General features: G+C 42.0%; 1 protein-coding gene across 12 annotated transcripts in view; it reads right to left on the bottom strand.

Moving 5' to 3' along the window:
- The window catches only part of RBMS3 (RNA binding motif single stranded interacting protein 3), a 904,530-nt gene that overhangs the window by 692,178 nt on the left and 191,796 nt on the right, over nt 1-20,556 (bottom strand). The gene's annotated exons all lie outside the window — the stretch shown is intronic.

Raw genomic sequence — 20,556 nt, 5'->3', positions numbered from 1 at the left:
ATCAACTCCTCCAACCCAGAGAAGCTGGTGCTCTCTACATCTAGCAGTCTGATTTCAATTTTAAAGAGCTTTCCCAAAGCAGAGTCTCATCTACATAGCATTTCTCATCTTTAAAATGCTGCACAGACATTTACTAGTTAACTGTCTCAGCAGCCCTCCCATGGTTTTGTGGCATTCCACTGCCATGGAATTTTCCATGAAGATCCACTCACTGTTATAGAATTGTGTTCCAGAATTTAAGCTTCCATAAAACCCATTTTCTGTCCCTTACAGTTACAAGAAAGGTTACTTTTCATAAACCAGAAAGGCTGAGATTTTTAAAGCCGCCTAAACAATTTGGATGCAGAATTCCACATTAATTTCTAATTCCACATTACTTTCCTTCTGAAGGGGTATCTAAAATGGGCTTTGAAAATTCCTCCTAGAGTACACTTGCAAACTGATTATGATATTTGAAATATATTTTTAAGCACAAGTTTAAAAAACATGTACCGGGATAAATCCTACCTACTTTACTTGGCCATTGATTTCAATAAGAGTACCTGAGTTAGGATAGGCAGGGCTGGCCTTACCATGAGGCAAACTGACGCGGCCACCTCAGGTGCCAGACTGTGGGAGAGCGCTACTAGGACCCAGAGTGTAGAAAATTGTGTCTGCTGCTAGTGCATACATATTCTCTCTGCTCTAGATGCACAGAGATGGTCGAGTGCTGTGCTGGAGGAAGGAGGGCACAAGAGACATAACAGGCAGGCAGGAGAAAAGGTGAGAGGGAATAACAGAAAGCAGCAGGAGCTGCAGGGAGCACCTCAGGAGACTGGACTGATTAACACCAGTTTCTCAGGGAGCTTCCTGTTTCCTGCTGCTTCCCTGAACCCACTTGAGGAGAACAGGCAGTCAACTGAAGTAGTAGGAGCCAGTTAGGCCCTTAAGACACTGATATCTTCCCTCACTTAGGCCTTGCTACCAGCCTGCTTATTTGTCCCCTTCAACTGAGTCTTGAAAGCCACTATAGCTGGCACAGAACAGCAGTCAGTGAAAGAAGAAAAGGCCCCACTGGGGCAGCATTCAGAAAAAGAAAAGCAAAGGAAGTGTTTCTATCTAAGCAGGAAGGAGCTCTCCTGAGATACATAGACACAAATGTTCATGGTGAGCCTTCCGGCCCTAGTAAGGATGTGAGTGGTGAGGAGATGCCTGATCTTCCAGTTAATCAGAGTGCAGGTGACCTGGCAGCTACTGCAGCATCCATATCTCCATCTCAAATGGATGTAACCATGCACATTCCTGAAAAAAAGTGTAGCTCAGAGAAGAGTGTGGTGGAGGCACAAGAAACAGCTGCTGCTGAGTTTAGTTCCTTAAGTCTAGATGATCCAGGACTTGAGCAGTAGCCTGAGGGACTTCCTTGTACTGCATGGGTCACAGCAAGTGAAAATTTCATGTTCCCCAAAGACAACGAAAATAGAAGTTTCCATACAACACATTACTAGCGTGCAATCCCCAACGGTGTCAAAGTGGAGAAGCCATGGCTTATGTACTCCAAAACCCAGAATGCTGCATACTGTTTTTATTGCAAACTCTTCCAGTCTAATGTTCCAGCCACATTGGGTTCTACAGGGACAAAAGACTGGAAAAATCTGGCTAGGAATCTGGCATGCCATGAGAAGGCAGCAAATCACCAGAGAGCATTCCATAGGTGGAAAGAGCTTGAGATGAGACTAAGGTTAAAGGCCACTATAGATGATCAGCATCAAGAGAAGATTGCATCAGAGTCTCTTTACTGGTAAAATGTTCTGAAAAGGCTCACTGCCATTGTGAGAATGCTTTGCTACCCAAAACCTAGAACTGCGTGGCACTTCAGATCAGCTGTATGTGCCAAACAATGGAAACTTCCTTAAAATTATGGAGCTGATGGCTGAGTTTGATGCTGTACTCCAGGAGCATCTAAGAAGTCACCACCCAAGAAATGTACACACACCTCTACCTTGGAAAAAACAATTCAAAATGAGATCATACAGTTATTGGGAATGTAACCCTTCTGCCGGGCCGAAACGATAGCAGCAAGGGCCGGGTTCAATACATAGGGGTCCCTTCCCCAAAACATAATGCAAAACCAGATCGAGCCCCCACCCAGTGACCTGGGAAAAATCTTACACACACCCCTGGGCGCCTTGAGGAGGCAATACTTCCCCTCTCACAAGCACAGAGTCTTGGTGGAGCAGAAAAGGTTTAATTACATGATAAACAACAAGCATTAAATTGGGAAAATACCTCAGCTAGAGTTCATAGGTCAAACCGTGAGCAAAGACCCACCCCAGCAAATTGGGCTGTGTCCTTCTCTCGGGGCCCTTGAGTCCAGCAACCCCCAAATCACCTACAGTCCCAAAAGTCCCACAATCCAAAAGTCTCTGTCCCGGGTCAGTGCAGCCCCAGAGTTCAAGAGTCTCTCTGCAGAGGTCCCCTCCCCAGCCTGGGTAGAAAGGGGCACCTTACGTGGTTTCGGGGCCAACTGCCCTGCCTCTTCGTGGGGTTCTGCTTCCACTAGTCGTCCCCGCAAACAGCTCCGCTCCGCTTGCTCTGTGGGCTGCTCCGCTCTGCCAGCTGCTCTGGTCCACCAGCTGTCCTGCGAGCCACTCCAGCCATCCTTGCGAGCTGCTTGGCTCCACTCACCCAGTGGCTGCACAAACTGCTCCACTCCGCTCTGCCAGCTGCTCTGCGGTATTGCTTCAGGCTCCCCCACTCATTAGCACAGTACTCAGTGCTCTCAGCTCAGCAAGACCAGCTCTTCAGTGATTTCAGCTCTTAGTGATTCCAGCTCATAGTGGGGGAGCCCCAGTGCCAGTGAGTTCAGCTCAGTAACCTGTATCTAGATTCTTAAGGGAATCAAACATTAACTCTGACATTCCACAGTGGAGAGAGGCACAGGTGGAACTGGTGCTTCTGGCTCACACAAGGAGCCTGCACCACCAAGTACAGATATCTGTCCCCAGCCTCTCTCTCTTCAATGGGTTTTGGAACCCATGTCCCCCGTCTAGCAAGCGCTATCCAGCTGACAATGAAACCTTCTGTCATAAGACAGTTTTGTAGTTCCTCATTTCCTTAATCGGGGTGACAACATTTTATTGCTCCTGCCCCAATAACAACGAAATTGGGGCTCCCACAGCTGTGAAAATAACCATCCCAGGCTGCTGTGCAGTATGCTAAGTGGGGTGGGAGTGCCCATGCAAATAATTGAAATGCTAATGCAAATACTCGAAACTTCTTTCTGCACTTCCCATAATTTACCGCCAGATGTCAGGGTAGAGCTCATCCTGACTGCTTACAGGAACAAAAATCAAACAGAAGATTGTGGCAGATCTGAAGTCAGCAAGATATTACTCTGTTATTCTGGATTGCACACCTGACATCAGCCATACGGAACAGATTATTTTAATGGTGCGTTTTGTAACAACAACAGAACCTAGTGAAAATGTCCCTGAAATGTTGACTGTCAGGGAGCATTTTCTAGAATGCTTTGACATTGATGATACTACAGGAGCTGGTATGACAAATTTGCTTCTTAAAAAGCTGGAAGATATGGGAATTGTGATAGCTGACATGACAGGTCAGGGCTACAATAATGGTGCCAATGGTGAGAGGAAAGAATAGAGGAGTGCAGACCCAGATCTGAGAGTCAAACCCTCGAGCTTTTTTTTTGTCTCCTGCAGTTCTCATTCATTGAACTTGGTGGTCAGTGATGCAGCATCAGCTTCTCGTGAGGCTGCTGAATTTTTTAATGTAATTCAAAGCATTTATGTATTTTTCTCTGCATCAACTCATCAATGGCAAATTTTGAAGCAACATCTAGGAACATCCTTTCTGACACTGAAACCACTGAGTGCCACATGATGGGAAAGTCGAGTGGAGGTGATAAAGCCTATCAAACACCAAATTGGGAAGATAGATGATGCCATAGTTGCCATTATGGAGGATAATGCTGTGATAGGAACTGTTCATGGGAGAACAGTGGCAGAGGGAAATGGAATCACCGGAAACATTCATCACTTCAAATTTCTATGTGGCTGTCCTAGGGTCTCACCCCCACTTTGAGCTTGTGAGTTCAAAGATGGGGACCCGCAGGTATTCTCCCCCCACCCTAACCCTTAGGGTAGGTTTCCTTCTCGCTGCCACCACTCGATTAATTCGGTGAATCGAGACACCCCTCTGTTCCCCCCTCCTCCTTCCAGAGACTTTCCTGGGGAAGCACAGATCAAGTCACAGAGGGAGAAAGATTCCTTTCACTTCCCTCTCCCTTCCCTGCTTTCTCTGCTTGGAGACAACCCTTGTCTCCACAGAGTGGCGCCTAGCTTCCTTCCCCTGAATCCACAGGTAAGGAACTTAACCAAGTCCTGAACCTAAAAAAGTTTATTAAAAGAATAAAAAAGGAAAAAAAATACACAATCTCTATGAATCCAAGATAGACATTCATAGGGTCTAATCTTATTAATCCCTGGAGAAATTTCTCCCTTTTCCTCAGTACAAACAATACAGGCAAAATTACGAATAATCAATACAAACACACAGAATTGCAGACACAGGATTCTTATATGAAATTACCCAGTACTTCTAATACTCACTAGCTTGAATAGAAGAAATTAGTTCAGAAAGATGAGCAGACTTGATTAAGCGTCTGGGCTGGTGTAGTTCCAGACGGCTAAGAACACAGAACAAAGAACACAGAGACCCAAGTTCCCGCTCTCTGGGATTTTCAAATTCTCTTCCCTGATTGGTCCTTTGGTCAGGTGTTTCACCAGGTCTGTGTTAACCCTTTACAGGTAGAACTTAACCCTTAACTAACTACTTATGACAGTGGCTTAGTGTTGTGGCATGACATACTGTTTGAAATAAATGTTATAAGCAAGAGACTCCAAGGTGTTGACCTTGATATATGTGGAGTAATGAAACAACTGGACAAAGCAAAGTGATACCTACAGTCTTACCAGTCAGATGAGGGATTTCAAAACATTCTGAAGCGTGCACAGAAGTTGGCAGAGGAACTTCACACTGAAGCTATTTTCCCACCCATTCAAGAATACAAGAGTCACCGAAGAAGACATTTTGATTACGAGGCATGGGATAATCCCATAAGAGACCTCAAACAATTATTCAAAGTTGAATTCTTTAACCAGGTGCTAGATTGTGCAATACAGTCAGTTGAAGAACGTTTCATGCAGCTCAAGGAACACAGCAGTATATTTGGGATGTTGTATGATATTTCCCAAACTCCTCACTATACCTGAAGACGACCAACACCAGCAATACAGGGCACTAGAGACAGTATTGACACATGATGACATGAGTGATATTGATGCGAGTGATTTAGGTGATGAACTGAAAGCCTTTTCAAGATACATTTCAGCAGGATCAACTCCAAAGGCTGTTCTGGAATATATGTGCACAAATAAGATGACCACCCTCTTTCCAAAGCTTTTGTTGCTCTGCACATACTTCTAACACTTCCTGTAACAGTTGCAAGTGAAGAACGCAACTTCTCCAAGCTGAAGTGAATAAAAAACACATCTACGCTCCACAATGAGACAGGAGAGGCTGGTTGACCTTGCAACCATCTCAATAGAACACGAGCTGATCCAGACTGTGGACCTTCAGGAAGCAGTTCAAATCTTTGCAACCAAGGCGGCACGGAAAGCACCACTTTGATTATTCAAACAGATAAAAATGCCAGTGTTTACTATGCAGACAAGAAAAAGTTACATTTGCTGTTTAGGCATTTGAAAGTTAAGTATTACTTAAAATTTTTGATCAAGGCATTTTAAGTTGTTAGTTCTCCTTTATTGGGGTAGGTAGCAGAGCAGTACCATGAGAGGAGAAGAACAGGAAGAAGGCAGAATTGATACCTTTCAAAGTTTTGGCCCAAGTGAGGGGGCATGGGGGCATCATTTGAGCTCCTCGCCTCAGGTGCCAAAATGTTGTGGGCCAGCCCTGAGGATAGGTCACTTTCGGGACTCTCAATCATAATGTTACTTATTTTAAAAATTGAAAGGGATGTATGAATAAATGCAAAGTTTACAAGAAGGGTAGATCTGGGACTGGTTTTTTTTGTTTGTTTGTTTTTAAACCACCATAAAAAGTACAGTTATGGTGGAAGAAGCTGACAAATCTCACCAACTCTTTTTATGTTAAGATACATTATTTTAAAAAGACTCTAGAGGCAAACTCTATGAGCACTGTATATTCACCATGTGAATATACTCTAACAGTGGAAATATAGGACAATCTAGTACATCCATATGAATGTCATTTTTAAATAAAATCCATTATTTGTTATTAAAAAAGAAATAGATCATCCTGAGAAATCCCACACATTTTGTGGTTACATGCCTGATAGCAGCTTAAATTCTTTGTAGAGTATTTTACAGCCACATTAAAATGGGAAATAGACCCCGTATATATCAACCTTTTATCATATCTTCATGTTTACAGCCATCAAAATAGAGACAAGTTCCCAAATACAAAGGAAAGCTACACTGGATACATGACACAGAAAAAAAAAATCCAGGCACAGCCAGGAAATTCAAAAGCATAGGGAGTTGAGACAAAAATTTGACCTAATGTATCATGAAATTATAATACAGTATGGTACATAACATCCTCAGGGTTCCAAATATCTATACTACAATCAAGTAATCAAGATAAAAAAGAACAGGGACAGATCTTTTGATTGTGTAAATTGATAGAGCGCCACAGAAGTCAGAACATCTATTTATACCAGTTTAAGATCCGCCCCACTGTTTATGTAGGGCTTCCAGTCATTATCCTCTGCTTAACGGAGCCAGATGGAGCACAAGTTCACCAACCCAATTGCTAAAGCTAGGTGGATATTAATGATGCTGATGCACAAGCAAGAAAACAAAGGGAATCAATGTTGACTTATGTTCCACTCTGGAGGGGAATGAAAATCAAGGTTTTTCCTAATAGAAAAAAGGCAAAATAAAATGTTTTCACACTTCCAATAGGGTAACAAAAACAATGAAAAATCTGGAATCTATGAAAAGTGTTCAACAATCTCATGCTAAGCATCCACGTGTAATTAATATACACCTCTACCTCGATATAATGCTGTCCTTGGGAGCCAAAAAAATCTTACCGTGTTATAGGTGAAACCGTGTTATATTGAACTTGCTTTGATCCACTGGAGTGCGCAGCCCCGCCCCCCCCCCGGAGCACTGCTTTACCGTGTTATATCCAAATTCGTGTTATATCGGGTGGCGTTATATCGAGGCAGCGGTGTACTTGGGAATGGAGTGGAAGAAGACACAGTACCAACTAAAAAGGTTTACATTTCAACCCTGAAGGAAACAGAGTGAAATAAGAATAATTCTCTAATTGTTACATCTGATTTGTTTATAAGGTCTAGTAATAAAGGGCTCAGTTTTACAACCCTTAGTCATGTGAGTAGGCTAATTCGCATTAATGGGTTTACTTGTATAAGGTCTACTCATGTAAGTGAGGGTTGCAGGATCAGGCACCTTCTATCTTACATATAGAACAATATAACAATAATTATAAATTAGAAAATTCCCTTATTGACAGTAAAACCATAAAATCATATTCCTATAGCCCTTCATCAGCCAAATACTCCCATTTAAATTAATAGTATTTTTTGCCTGAGTAGGTTCAGTCTAGCACTCTGATAGTAGGAACATGGGACATCAAGTCCAGTCCCATACTTAGGTCCTCATGTCCAGTCTTGTGCTATCACAGGCAGCCCCACCATATAATCTCATTCATAAACTTAGGCTCCATCTTAAGTTCTGCAACTGCATTTCAATAGAGTAGCAGGGACAAGCAACCTCACTCCTTTGATGGTTAGAAACAATATTCTAATTCCCAGCCTAAATTTACTGATGGCCAGTTTATACCTATTTGTTCTAGTAATCACATTCTCATTAGTTTAAATAGCTTGTCTCCTTCTCTGGTGTTCATGTCCCTGCTGTATTTACAGAGAGCAATCATATCCCCTCTCAGCCTTCATTTCACTAGGTTAAACAAGCCAAGGGCTTTTAGTCTCTTCTCATAAGATAGGCTCTCCATTCCCCTAATCATTCTGATAGTCCTTCTCTGCACCTGTTCCAGTTTGAATTCATCTTTCTTAAACATGGGTGATCACAACTGTACACAGTATTCCAGATGAGGTATTTCCAGTAGAGAACAGGAAGAACTGAAACTATTGTACAAGGCACTGGTAAGACCTCGCCTGATATATACTAGGATCATATTTGCCTCTCCTAACTAATACACCCAGGTCTTTCTTTTCCTTTGTTTCTAACAGATCAACCTCCAGTTTCAAGCAGAAATTCTTGTTATTAGTCTTTAAGTGCATGACCTTGCATTTTGTGCTATTAAATGTCATCCTATTTCCATTACTTCAGTCCTCAATGCCCACCAATTCTTCCTGTATAATTAGCCTGGGCAGAATTCAATTTTTATATACAATTTTTACAGGTAATATCAATACTTATTTTTAAACATTTTCCCCAATTTTTATCAATTTAAATTTTCACAGTTGCGGGAAATAATGGGGTTTAATTTTTTTATTATCAGTTTAAGTTCTTCAGCGTTGCAGGAAATTATTGGATGAGCATCAGGCAATAATTATTTAATGGCAGAAGATGTGATTGAAAAAGTTAAAGCTTTATAACCATTAACACACAAATTGTTAATGTAACATGTCAAAATATACAAATTGAATATCTTTAAATCAAATTCTAATAATTTCTCAAGAAGCATTTTTCTTACTTTGCCTCTCTGTATATTTTGATTATTAGCAATGGAAATATTTTTTCATTGGTTTGTGTGCATCAGTGAAGTTAACATTTACTACTAAAAATCTAATCCTTCCACATTTATGTATAATATTCTAATCCTCTTCTGTACTGATGAGGCCTCGCAATTTTGGGTCACGAGCAAATTTCATTAGCACACTTCTACTTATTGTGCCAAGGTCATTATCTTCTCCAGATGAAGAAATAATTTTCCATGCAATACCACATCAAATTTTTACTGAGTAAAAATCAATTTGTTTTATAGAAGCATAATAGGCAGGAGACTGTCAAGAGTGTTTTCTATAGTAAGTTCAGTGATTTTTTTGTAGAAAAAAAAAGAAGTGCTGATACCTTGTAGCCATTGAAGTCAATGGCAAAGTCCCATTGCCTTCAATAGCGCAGAATCATGCCCCAGAGTGGGCACCTCCCAGCCTCCTTCCACTGAGGGGTTTGGGCACTGCACTATCTATAACGCTGTTCAGGTTACACAGTGATGAAATACCAGATTTACAGTGGCCCACACAATCTTAATTCAATCCCCTTGTGTGCTGAAATACAGTTATTAATCAGATGATCACATATGGTTTTTACCATAGTACCCCTGCTTCCTTCAGAGCACAGGATGAATGCAGGCACACTGAAGCCTCATGGGCCTTAAAATTGTCAGTGATTTTGGCAGCCTGCCAAAATGTTCATGAGGCATGCAAGCAAGACAGTGAAATGGTGATTTTTAGAAATTTCTCTAAGTAGAAGCTTCCTGGCACCTCACTAACCATATCGCCCTGCTCAGCGTCAATGGCCTTCAGCAAACAAACCCAAATATAACACCATTAAAAAATGAGGGCTATGGGTCATACAGGAGTGGGCAGTGATTAACACTGGCAAACCTCATTTAAAAAAAGTTTTCTACAGGGTTTGATGTGTTTTAACTATGTGCAGAATGGGCACAATATATGATCGCAGAACAAGTACTGTATGAATCAACACATTAACCCAGTAACTTCCCTCCATCTCAGCTGTCCTGGAGGGAAAAGGTCTAGCTAGTAGAGTATTACTCAGTACAACATCTAGCTGGCAGAGAGCTCCATAATCCCTACGGTACAAAAAAAAGGAAGTAATATCCTGAGGCCTGAGTGGACCAGAGTCAAGAAAAAGCCTGAGGCTGAGTATGGGCAGAAGGCATCATCAGGCTAAAGACTGTAGCCTGGGAGATGGCTGCTGAGAGAAGGTAGGTGGCCTGAGATCTGAGACTGAATATTAAGAGACGGGCATCCCAGCAGCCTGTTGCTGGCAGGAGGCAGCAGTAACCACAGCAGGAAGTATAGCACAGTGGTCTATAATCAAGCGACGTAGGGCACTGCACATGTGTACCAGGAAGGGAGGAGAGGGAACGCCAACAAGGCTGTTTCCTTTATGCTCCTGTACTAGACTGCCCTATGGGGCTGGGTTAGGGACTGTTTGGTTTGATCTTAATTGTAACCATTAAAATAATTGCGCTTAAAATATTCACATCTTTTACTCTCTATTAGCCCATCCCCCCCTCCCCTTCTAGGCAGGTGCATTAGGGCTAGGCACAGTCTGACCCTTCATATTCTATGTGCAGTACATTATTTAGACAGAAATGGGCCTCCTTTGGTCAATATGTATTCATCTAGTAGGCAGGAGTGGCTTGGTCCTTCGTTAAAAAGGCACGGTCCCTTTCAAATACATATTTACCCAGCAGACCAGCATATCCCTGAATGCATGATGTGCCAATACTTCCTTCTGCTGTGGGAGTGCAGTAAAATACTGGCTGCTATTAATGTACCTCGGTGAATAATGGCGTACTGCTAATTTTCAGACATGAATGATTAAGCAGTTCATACAGTATATGAGCATAAAAGGCTATTTCCCCACACTTACAGTATATTTGATTTGAGAACCCAGTGGAGCAAACCCACCCTCATGGCAGTATAAGGACAAGTTACTGAACAAGGCAATTATTCTTGTGCATCCATGTTCCAGCATGGCATACAAATTCAGCAGGAAAGCTGCGACACTCCTGCAGAAGACAATATTCCTGCATTGCTGTTCAACAGCAGCTTACAGGTTCTATGCAAGTTTTCCTGTTTGGGTGCAAAGTGTGTATATTTTTTCCAAATGCTTTATAAATTGAGTATGGTTTACAATGGTTCAATGTTCAGAATGTATCAGATTATATAGGGCCCAATTCTGTAACCTTTTCTCATGCTGAATAGCAATTATTCACACAAGCTGTTCCATTAAAGTCAACTTTGCAACAGCAAGAGCCAACAACCTCAAGACAGGAATTGCCAGAACATTTAATTATCCTTTATAAAGTAAATTGCCAATGCCACAGTGCAGACCTGGGTTTAGTGCTTCCAGCTCAGGATCCTTGCTCCCTGGCAATGCATATTTATGTAGGTATACTGTGGATGAGATATGCGGTAATCTTGAAAATACAGGATCACATGTATAACTGGACTCAGTGAAAGAATCCTACCCTAATCCATGAGGGCCCAGTTTCATACTCCTTTAAGTATGTTAAGTAGCACTTAATCTCGCTGCTAGTGTAAGTGCTACTAAACATGAGTAAGGATTATTGATTTGGCCCTGAATTGTCAAGGCAGATTGCTTCTGGCAAGTGCAGTTATACACTCTTCATTCCTACACAGATATAAGGAAGTCGCAGTTCTGTATTGTGACTGATAGGAGTCCTGGAGGTTATGCATCATGAAGTAGTCCTGGAAGTTATGCATTGAACGTACTCTCTCTTTTTATGAGTGTATTTGTTATCCTCCATCCTCAGCAAACTGCTGCATGTCACATCCACAGTGTAACTATATAAATACACACTGCCAAGGAACAAGGATCCTGATTCTGTATCACCAAGCCCAGGCCTGCACATGTGGCTGTCACAATTCACTTTTTTATATAGAGTAACAGGCTTTGGTCCTTCCTCTGTGAAACAACCATTGGCTAATTTTTTTTTTACTAAGATGCTATACTAAGAGATTATGAAAGGTGTTCCACACACACACCTATCCCATAACCTACTGGATCAAAACATTTGGGCATTATTTTTGAGGCATAAATTAAAGGAGAAAATGCATGGGCAGATAACAACAATCATGAGAAATTAGAGTAGCCAACTTTCAAATGTCTGAAAACCTCCACCCCCTAAGACCCTGCTCCTGCTCTGCCTCTTCCCCTGAAGCCCTGGCCCCTGCTCTGCCCCTTCCCCCTGAGACCCCATCCCCTGCTCCGCCTCTTTCCCCCAAACCCCATCCCCTGCTCGCTCTTCTCCCCCCAAGCCCTATCACTCACTGCTCTCCCCCCTCAACTCCAGTATGAGCTGCCCGGGGGACTTGCAAACCCCAGCTCTAGCAGGCCACCTGGGAGTGCAGGTCAGAAGAGTGATGCGGCCGCATGGGAGCAGACAGACAATCCTGCTGGTGAACTAGGACATGGCCCTCCTGCCTGGCAGCCTCCCACGTCTCTCTACTCTGCCTGCCCAGCAGCCCTCTTCCCTGCCTGCTTGAGCCATCGCTGCCCTGGAGCTCCCTGAGAATGCAGTGGGTGGAAGCATCAGCTGGCGGCGCAGTTCATGTTCCTTCCCTCCTGGGGAATGTTTCGTGCCCACTGGGAGTCCCATATTCCACTCGCCATGGGGCCCTACAGTCCATCCTCTGCCACAGCCCAGCAAACCGTTCTCCTCAAAGGGGCTGCCCGAGCCAATGCATGCGTGCTGCCACAGGAGCTGCTGCTTCAGGGCCAGGCGACAAGTTGCCACTGCCCCCATCCCCAGCCACTGTAACCGGACTTTTACTGTCCGGTCAGTACATCTGACTGGATACCACTAGGTTCCCTTTTCAACCAGACTTGCTGGTAGAAAATCAGACACCTGGCAACCCTATGAGCAATGCATTTACAGTATTCTCCACAATATGCTGCACACACCTAAATCTCTTTGAAATTGTAATGCTGGGGAAATGGAGAAAGCTTAGATTTTAAAATCTTTAGAGAAAGTTTTTTGAATATTTAAGATGTTATTGTAAACATGATGAGTCCAAATCTGTAGTCCCTACTCAGGGAAACCTCCCACAAGTCATTGGGGACAAGGTGCATGAGAGCAGGCCAAGCCTGGCTTCCTTTGTGAGTGTAGGAGTTATATCATCATGGGCAAGTTTATTCATTCAAAGCATTCCACACCAAGGAACTGAAGATTAACATTTTTGTCTCTCTCTCTGCCATTCTCCTAATTCCCTCAAGTAAGGCACCCTGCCTCATCCCAGTTACTACTCCATCCTTCCTTCCTCCCTCTCGCTCCCCACCACCCCGGACACAAAGGGCTTCCCACTTCAAGTGTCCCATATGACAAATACCCTGGAAAATGCAGGGTGATTCTCGTCCACTCCCTCCCCACCAGCCCACTTGTCAGTTGTTTCCTGCAATTCTCCAGTCCCCCTCTTCACTACCCACTTCTAATGTTCACATTTAGAACAAGCAGCAAGGGAGGCAAATTGTGTTAGGGGCACGAGAGGTGAAATTCTGCCAAGTGGCAACAAGGAGAATTGAAATTTGCTCCAGGCAAGGGTCCTGATTTGCCTTGCCTCCTGGTGGTCAGAAACCATCCCTCATTCCCAGCAGATTGATCCCTCTTAGAATAAAACCTTAAAAGACAACCAGTTCCCAGGCATCATCCACAGATCAATCTAGAAATTGAATGACCTTTCCAACTATGATGATAAATAAGATTTGAAACACTCTAACGCTATCACTAGAAAAGGCTATCCAACACTATTTCATGTAGCCAAGTGCCACCTGATTGCCCAGCCACAACCTCTGATTGACTTACTGCTTTTTCCACTTGAAATTTTGAGAGAAAGAAAACAAAAATTGAAATTCTCCCCCAATATCCTCAATACACCAAGATGTTAACAAAGCAGCTAACTGCCCATTTCACAACCCTCCTCCTGTAAGTCTTATGAATGTTTCAAATTGCCACAGTTTGTTAATTGCTACACAAAAGTTACCACATTAATGCAGCTTGGATGCCAAGAATAGTTTAAATGAAGTTAAATGAGTAAAGCATGCGTAGTAGTTTCCATTGTTCAGCCTCATAGACATTCAATGAATTGTATAATTGGGCATTCTAATACTTCCAACTCATTTGGTTCATTACAGAGTTGCCTGCACTCAAACAAACATCTGTAAAAAAAAGTGCAAATGCACAGATCTAAGAATCCTTCATGAAGAAAAATGTTTTTATTTGAACTTCAGAGTGACGTTACATCCATTTCTTACAAGTAAGGGTCTACTCCGAGAGTAATGCTGTGCCTTTATCCTAAGAAACATAGTCAAGATGATATTTTGATATTTTCTAGGTGACTGTATTGGGACACGTGTAACAGTAGGATGAAAACTATGCAAAAAACTTTTAATTTTAACCTATGCAAAAAACTCAAAATCCTCATCTGGTTTAAAGTTTCAATAAAGACATGAAAAGTCAGTGGGATGTTTGCAAACTTTGAGTGAACCTGATACAATTTACAGTTCTAGTGTGAAACTAGGTGTAATTGTGCAATTTCAATTGTTTCACTTTGAACTTGTCAGAAGTAATAAATACATATTAAGGCAGGCATAGTAGAAATTGTATGTGTGCAATTTTACCCTCACCACGCCATGTCAATGTGCCTCAGTCAGAACCTCAGAAACCCCTGGTATTTAGCTCTTTTCAGTAGCCATTTCCTATCATGTAAAACTATGATATTTTTGTGATTGGGCATCTATTTTTCATGTGAGATGAGCTACATTTCTGAAGCAGCTCACACAAGAGGAAAAAGCTACCACACTGGTTGATCGACACCCCAAAACCTAGCATTAGAGATTGTAAAAAAGTTTGATAGAACATTCCTGTGGAAAGTTTCTATTTTGATGTAATTTTATTTAGGAAAAAATATGAGAAGTTGTAATAAAAAAATCATAGTGAATATTTTGGATTGAAAACAAATTCTGAAGCATTGAAATTTCCCAGAGAAAAACTCCAAATTTCAACCAGGTTTACCTAACATTAACAACTTACCTGGAATCTGAGTGGGTTTTCTTATTAATACAGTAAACCAACATGTTGCCAACTCACTATTTCACCACATGTCTCACAATATTTAGTGTTTTTTAAAGCCCTACCTCCTGGAGTCACATGAATCTCATCTTTCATTTAAAAAAAAAAAGTGAATCCTTGCAGCTTAAAAAAAAACCCCAACACAAAAACACCACACCACAGAAGGCAAATAAATTTCAAAAAAATTATTTTTAACGTTTTATTATTTTTAAGCCAATTTTAGGATGGGGGGATTGACTCGTGACTTTTGAATGCTGATGGCAAGCAATATTAGTAAAATATAATTCATTATTTATAAAAGGAAGAGAAGGCATAAAACAATGGAATAAAGGAAATGGCCGGCAATGTTCTAGCTCTACAGTAACTGCTGTACTGTTTTACTTGAATACAAGAGCCAATTAAACTAAATAGGAGTGGGTATATTGTATTTATGGTAAATCTGTGTACATTTTTTACTCATGACTTTATTATTTAAGGGCCCGATCCTGCAAAGACTTATTCCCAGGAGTAATCCCAATGCAGTCAAAGGGACTACCAAGTACTGGCAATGTTACTAGCAGTGAGTAACATTGACAGGACTGGGTTATAATGTTAATCACCCATGTGTAACAAACAACTCGGGCTTGGTCCCCGAGAGCACTCTGAAAGTAGCGGCTAATTATGTATTTTTAAAAATATTTTTTCTGCAGCGATGTTGCAGAAACTGGTTCTTTCATTCTTATTCCCTTCTTCCAATACCCCTCTTAAACTTAGTTATAAATAAAAACTTAATTAAAATTTTTCCTCGCTTCATTTGCGCCTCTGACATGAGTCATCAAAAAAGTGTGAACCAGCTCTGGGAGAAAAACAGCAACTGCTAACATTTGGTGCTAGACTGCAATGGACAGCTGCAATTCAGGCCAGTAGGTGCAGAACCCTTCTGAACCTTTATACGTTATTCAGGTATACTGCTATCACTTATTTATGGCTACGTTCTTTATTTTCCCCCAGGCCTGGAAAAGTCAACAACTGTGGCACAACTGAGCCCCTCAAACTTCTAACAGGAGTCTCTATCTATTTTTCTGGAATGGGGGTGGAACAAGTGATTTCCTTTCTGCTTTATTACATCTACATATAAATGTAACACTACCACTTTATATTTTTAATGCATTACTAAGCTGTGTGTATCGTGCATATGTTATTAGCACACTTTTGTATGGGAGTGAGACATGGACCTTATACTCTCCTCAGGAAAAGAGGCTCAACAGCTTCCATATGTGTTGCCTTTGTCGAATCTCCTGGAGGGACAGAGTCACCAACACTGAGATGCTCGAGCAGGCCAGCATACCCAGCATGCAAACACTCCTCAGCCACGCCTCCACTGGGGAATGAATGATGGGCATATCTCAAAGGACATCCTCTACGGTGAATTGGAATCTGGAAAAAGACCCAAAGGACGCCCAAAATTGTGTTTCAAAGATGTGTGCAAGTGAGACCTCAAAGAAATGGACATGGATGTGGACAACTTGGCAGATCACTCAGGACTGCAGCCTTTGGAAACAAGAACTAAAACAAATGTTCTGCACATTCTTTTTTTACACAGTTAATTCAAAACCAGCTGAACAATGAGGTTAAGATTTTCCCAAGTGTCTAGTGATTTTGGGGGCCCAACTTGAGATACCTTAAAAAGACTCAAAAGTTGGGCATCAAAAAACCAAGGTACCTAAATTCACAGGACACTTCAAAAAAAATTGGCATAAAGCTGGAAACAGTATGTAACTATGCCTCATTGAGGAGCATCTATATAATCAAATGATTTATGAGAGGGATAAGGGGGAGGAGGGGAGAAAAATGTCTGGATAATCGCAATACTGACTAATTTAGTGGGTGGAAGATGAGGCCAAGGTGAGTCCAAAAGCTATGCATGATTGGTATTAACTGCCAAGGAGCAGAAAACTTTATAAAATCTGAATGTTCATACTTACAATCCTGAGACAAAACCAGACATCCTCACTCAGGCAAAACTCCACCTCCCCTGCCACCCCCCGCATTGATCTCATTGGGAGTTTTGGCTGAAAGAAAGATGCAGGGCTCAGTCCACATTTTCATTGATCCAAGCTACAGCTACTACTCCAGTTTACAGCCTATAGTATTCACTTGGCAGGATATTGCTACCACTTCTGGCATATGCTTTGGCTCCAGGCATAGGCGCTGACTCCATGGGTGCTCCTGGGCTCAAGCACCCATAGGAAAAAAACAAGGGGTGCTCAGAACCCATCAGCCACACTGGTTCCTAGGCTGGCCACCAAACAGTTGTTTGGTGCATAGGAGGCACTTGGGGAAAGGGGGCAGAGAGAAGGGAGTGGCGGGCAGCGGGCCTCAGGGGAGAGGTTGTGATGGGGCAGGGAGGATTGACCTGGGGATGTCTCAGGGGAGTTTTACTGGGACTGTCTGCATTGGGGATGGGATAGCAGTGGGTGACTTCACTTGAGGGATGATACCTGAGCCTGTAACCTGAGCCAGGATGGGGGTTGGGGCCAGGTGACTCCTTTGCCCAGAAAACTGGACAAAGGCTGGAGGAGGAGCCTGGGGGAAGGCTGGGTGAGATGGCTGGAGGGGGGTTTTCAGTTTGGAGCAGTCTGGAGGAACGGAGGGAACCCCAAGGCTGGAGTCTAAGCTCCCTGCCCCCCACCCCCCAGAGGAACTTAACTGAGGGGTCCTGGTTGTACCTACAAGCTCTGTTTGGGTCTGTGTTCCTGTCAATTAATAAACCTTCCATTTTACTGGCTGGCTTAAAGTCACGGTAAATCGCAGGAAGTGGGGGTGCAGGGCCCTGACTCCCCACACTCCATGACAGAGGTCCCTTGGGGGTGGGAGGGGAAGTGGATGATGAGCACCCGCTGGGGAAAATATAAGTCAGCCAGGTGAGGTATTTTACCCTTGTTTTATGTGAGAGACATGAATTTCACCATAAAAATCTTGTGCCACAGTAAAGATTTCAGACTCAGCTAGACATTCATATAGTATGCAGCTGGAGTCAGAACAGAATCAATGAGATTAAAATACAAACAGCCTTAGAAGAAGAATCTCCAGTGGCATGAAGCATAGTTTGCAGCTTCTGGCATCATTTTAAGGAGAAGTGTGAAACAAGAGTCATCATGCAATCACATATGGTAGTAATATGTATGTACAAAAAAAGTCGCTCTTCTTTATTGTGCTTGAATTGACACTGACAATATATCTTATGCATTAGGGGAGTTTATATTTCATTCTCAGCAGTATGTTAAATTTCCTACTGTTATGTGGCAAGAATACATAAAACATATAAGCAAAGACATGCTGGTATGGACAGATTTTATATATATCTCAAAACGTTCTGAACACCTTCAGAAAGCATTTTTTTCTTAAAATAAATAGCCAAAGTCAAAAGGGGAAAGTAAAATTGTTATCCTTAATTTTTCCCTGGTGTTTCATTTATTACATCAAGAGCTTCTTCACTGGATTCAAGTACAAAGTTGCTCCTATGGCTTCAAAGTCACAGACTGAATTGAAAAATCCACTTCAACAACATTTATACTGAAATAATATTCCAGAATACTGCATTAATGGCTTTAATTTTATTAAACAAAAACATAACATAACTTTAGGGGTTCTTTTTAATGAAACAGTGCAAAGATGAAACACTAGACTGAGGAATAGAGAGCCATGTCCTTTTCTTAACCTCCTCTGGAAAGATTCCAGAAAGTCAACTTTTCTAGGTTTCTGAATAGGCACGCAGAGCCCAATGTTCAATCATTCGCATCCATAGAGGATGTCCAAGTCTGTGCTAACAGTCACAAAAGGCTAGATTTGTGACTTTAGGCACAGATCTGAGCAGAGGATGGTAAGCTGTACCAGGTCAGGGATAGCCCCAGGAAGCACTGTGACTGCAACACAACAATGAATCACAATTCTTCCCCTGCTGCCTCCTTGCTCCAGAGTGGAGGGAAGGGCTGACAAAGGGGGCAGACTAATTTGTTGCTGGTCTAAAGTTCAAAGTTTCCACTATTTATGTAAACACACATTTCATTGGCCTAAAATAGGAAGGCATTTTCAGCATTTAAAAAAAAATATATCTATATCTATGTACCTACCTCATAAAGAGCACTGTTCATCAGTAGAGTTCAAAGCATGTTGAAAAGGGGGACAGTATCATCATCTCTATTTTCCAATCAATCTCAATTTTTTTTCTTTACAGCAGAACAAACTGAAATGTATTTGGTTTCCAAGGCAGAGAAACTGATAGAGCTACCATTCTTTATAAATAACACAAAGTGATGTAGTTGGGAGTATTAGGCAGCTTTGAATTGCAGGCTTTTGGGAAGCAATATGAATTTCAAGCACACTGCTTCCAACTATTCCTTCCCCGTCACAAGTGGGCTAGTGGAGAGAGCAGTGAAGATTGCCAACTGAATACATAATACAGATGTTGTGTATTTCTCCTCCTGAGCTACCTGGAAACGTGCTTCAACCTCCAGAGTAAGCCCAGCTCAGCTGCTCATGGGTCAATAGAAGTTAATTATTGTTCAAAGTGGCCCTGCTTAAATAATATAAGGCTATTCTTCTTCTTCAACTACTGAGACATCTGGTGGAAAAACAACACAGGAAGGCACAGATTATCCAACAAGTTCTTGGAGTGTGTATTGGAGACAATTTTTTATTTCAGAAGGTGGAGAAAGCTACTAGGGTAGAGGCTGTTCTAGATTTGGTTTTGACAAATAGCGAGGAACTGGTTGAGAATCTGAAAGTGGAAGGCAGCTTGGATGAAAGTGATCATGAAATGATAGAGTTCATGATTCTAAGGAATGGTAGAAGAGAGAACAGCACAATAAAGACAATGGATTTCAAGAAGGCAGACATTAGCAAACTCATGGAGTTGGTAGGTAAGATCCCATGGGAAGCAAGTCTAAGGGGGGAAAACAATTGAAGACAGTTGGCAGTTTTTCAGACAGACATTATTAAGGGCACAAGAGTAAACTATCCCACTGTGTAGGAAAAATAGTAAGTATGGCAAGAGACCACCCTGGAAACTTGGTCAAATTCCAAAGGATGAATATAAACAAATACAATTATGTAGGGACAAAATTAAAAGGCCAAGGCACAAAACGAGATCAAACAAGCTAGAGACATAAAGGGTAACAAGAAAACATTCTACCAATACATGAGAAGCAAGAGGTCCATCCCCCACTCAATGAGGGGGGGAATAACAGAATGTGGAAATGGCAGAGGTGCTTAATGATTTCTTTGTTTTGGTTTTCACCAAAAAGGTTGGTGGTGGTTGGATTTCTAACATAGTGAATACCAGTGAAAATGGAGGTAAGATCAGAGGCTGAAACAGGAAAAGAACAAGTTAAAATTATTTAGACAAGTTAGATGTCTTCAAGTCACCACAGCCTGATGAAATGCATCCTAGAATACTCAAGGAGCCGACTGAGGAGATATCTGAGCTATTAGCGAATATCTATGAAAAGTCATAGAAGACGGGAGAGATTCCAGAAGACTGGAAAAGGGCAAATATGGTGCCAATCTTTTAAAAGGGAAATAAGGACAACCCAGGGAATTACACACCAGTCAGCTTAACTTCTGTACCTGGAAAGA

This window comes from Mauremys reevesii, linkage group 2 (assembly GCF_016161935.1).
Source record: "Mauremys reevesii isolate NIE-2019 linkage group 2, ASM1616193v1, whole genome shotgun sequence".
Classification (NCBI taxonomy): domain Eukaryota; kingdom Metazoa; phylum Chordata; order Testudines; family Geoemydidae; genus Mauremys; species Mauremys reevesii.
This window is presented reverse-complemented; position numbering and strand designations above follow the sequence as displayed.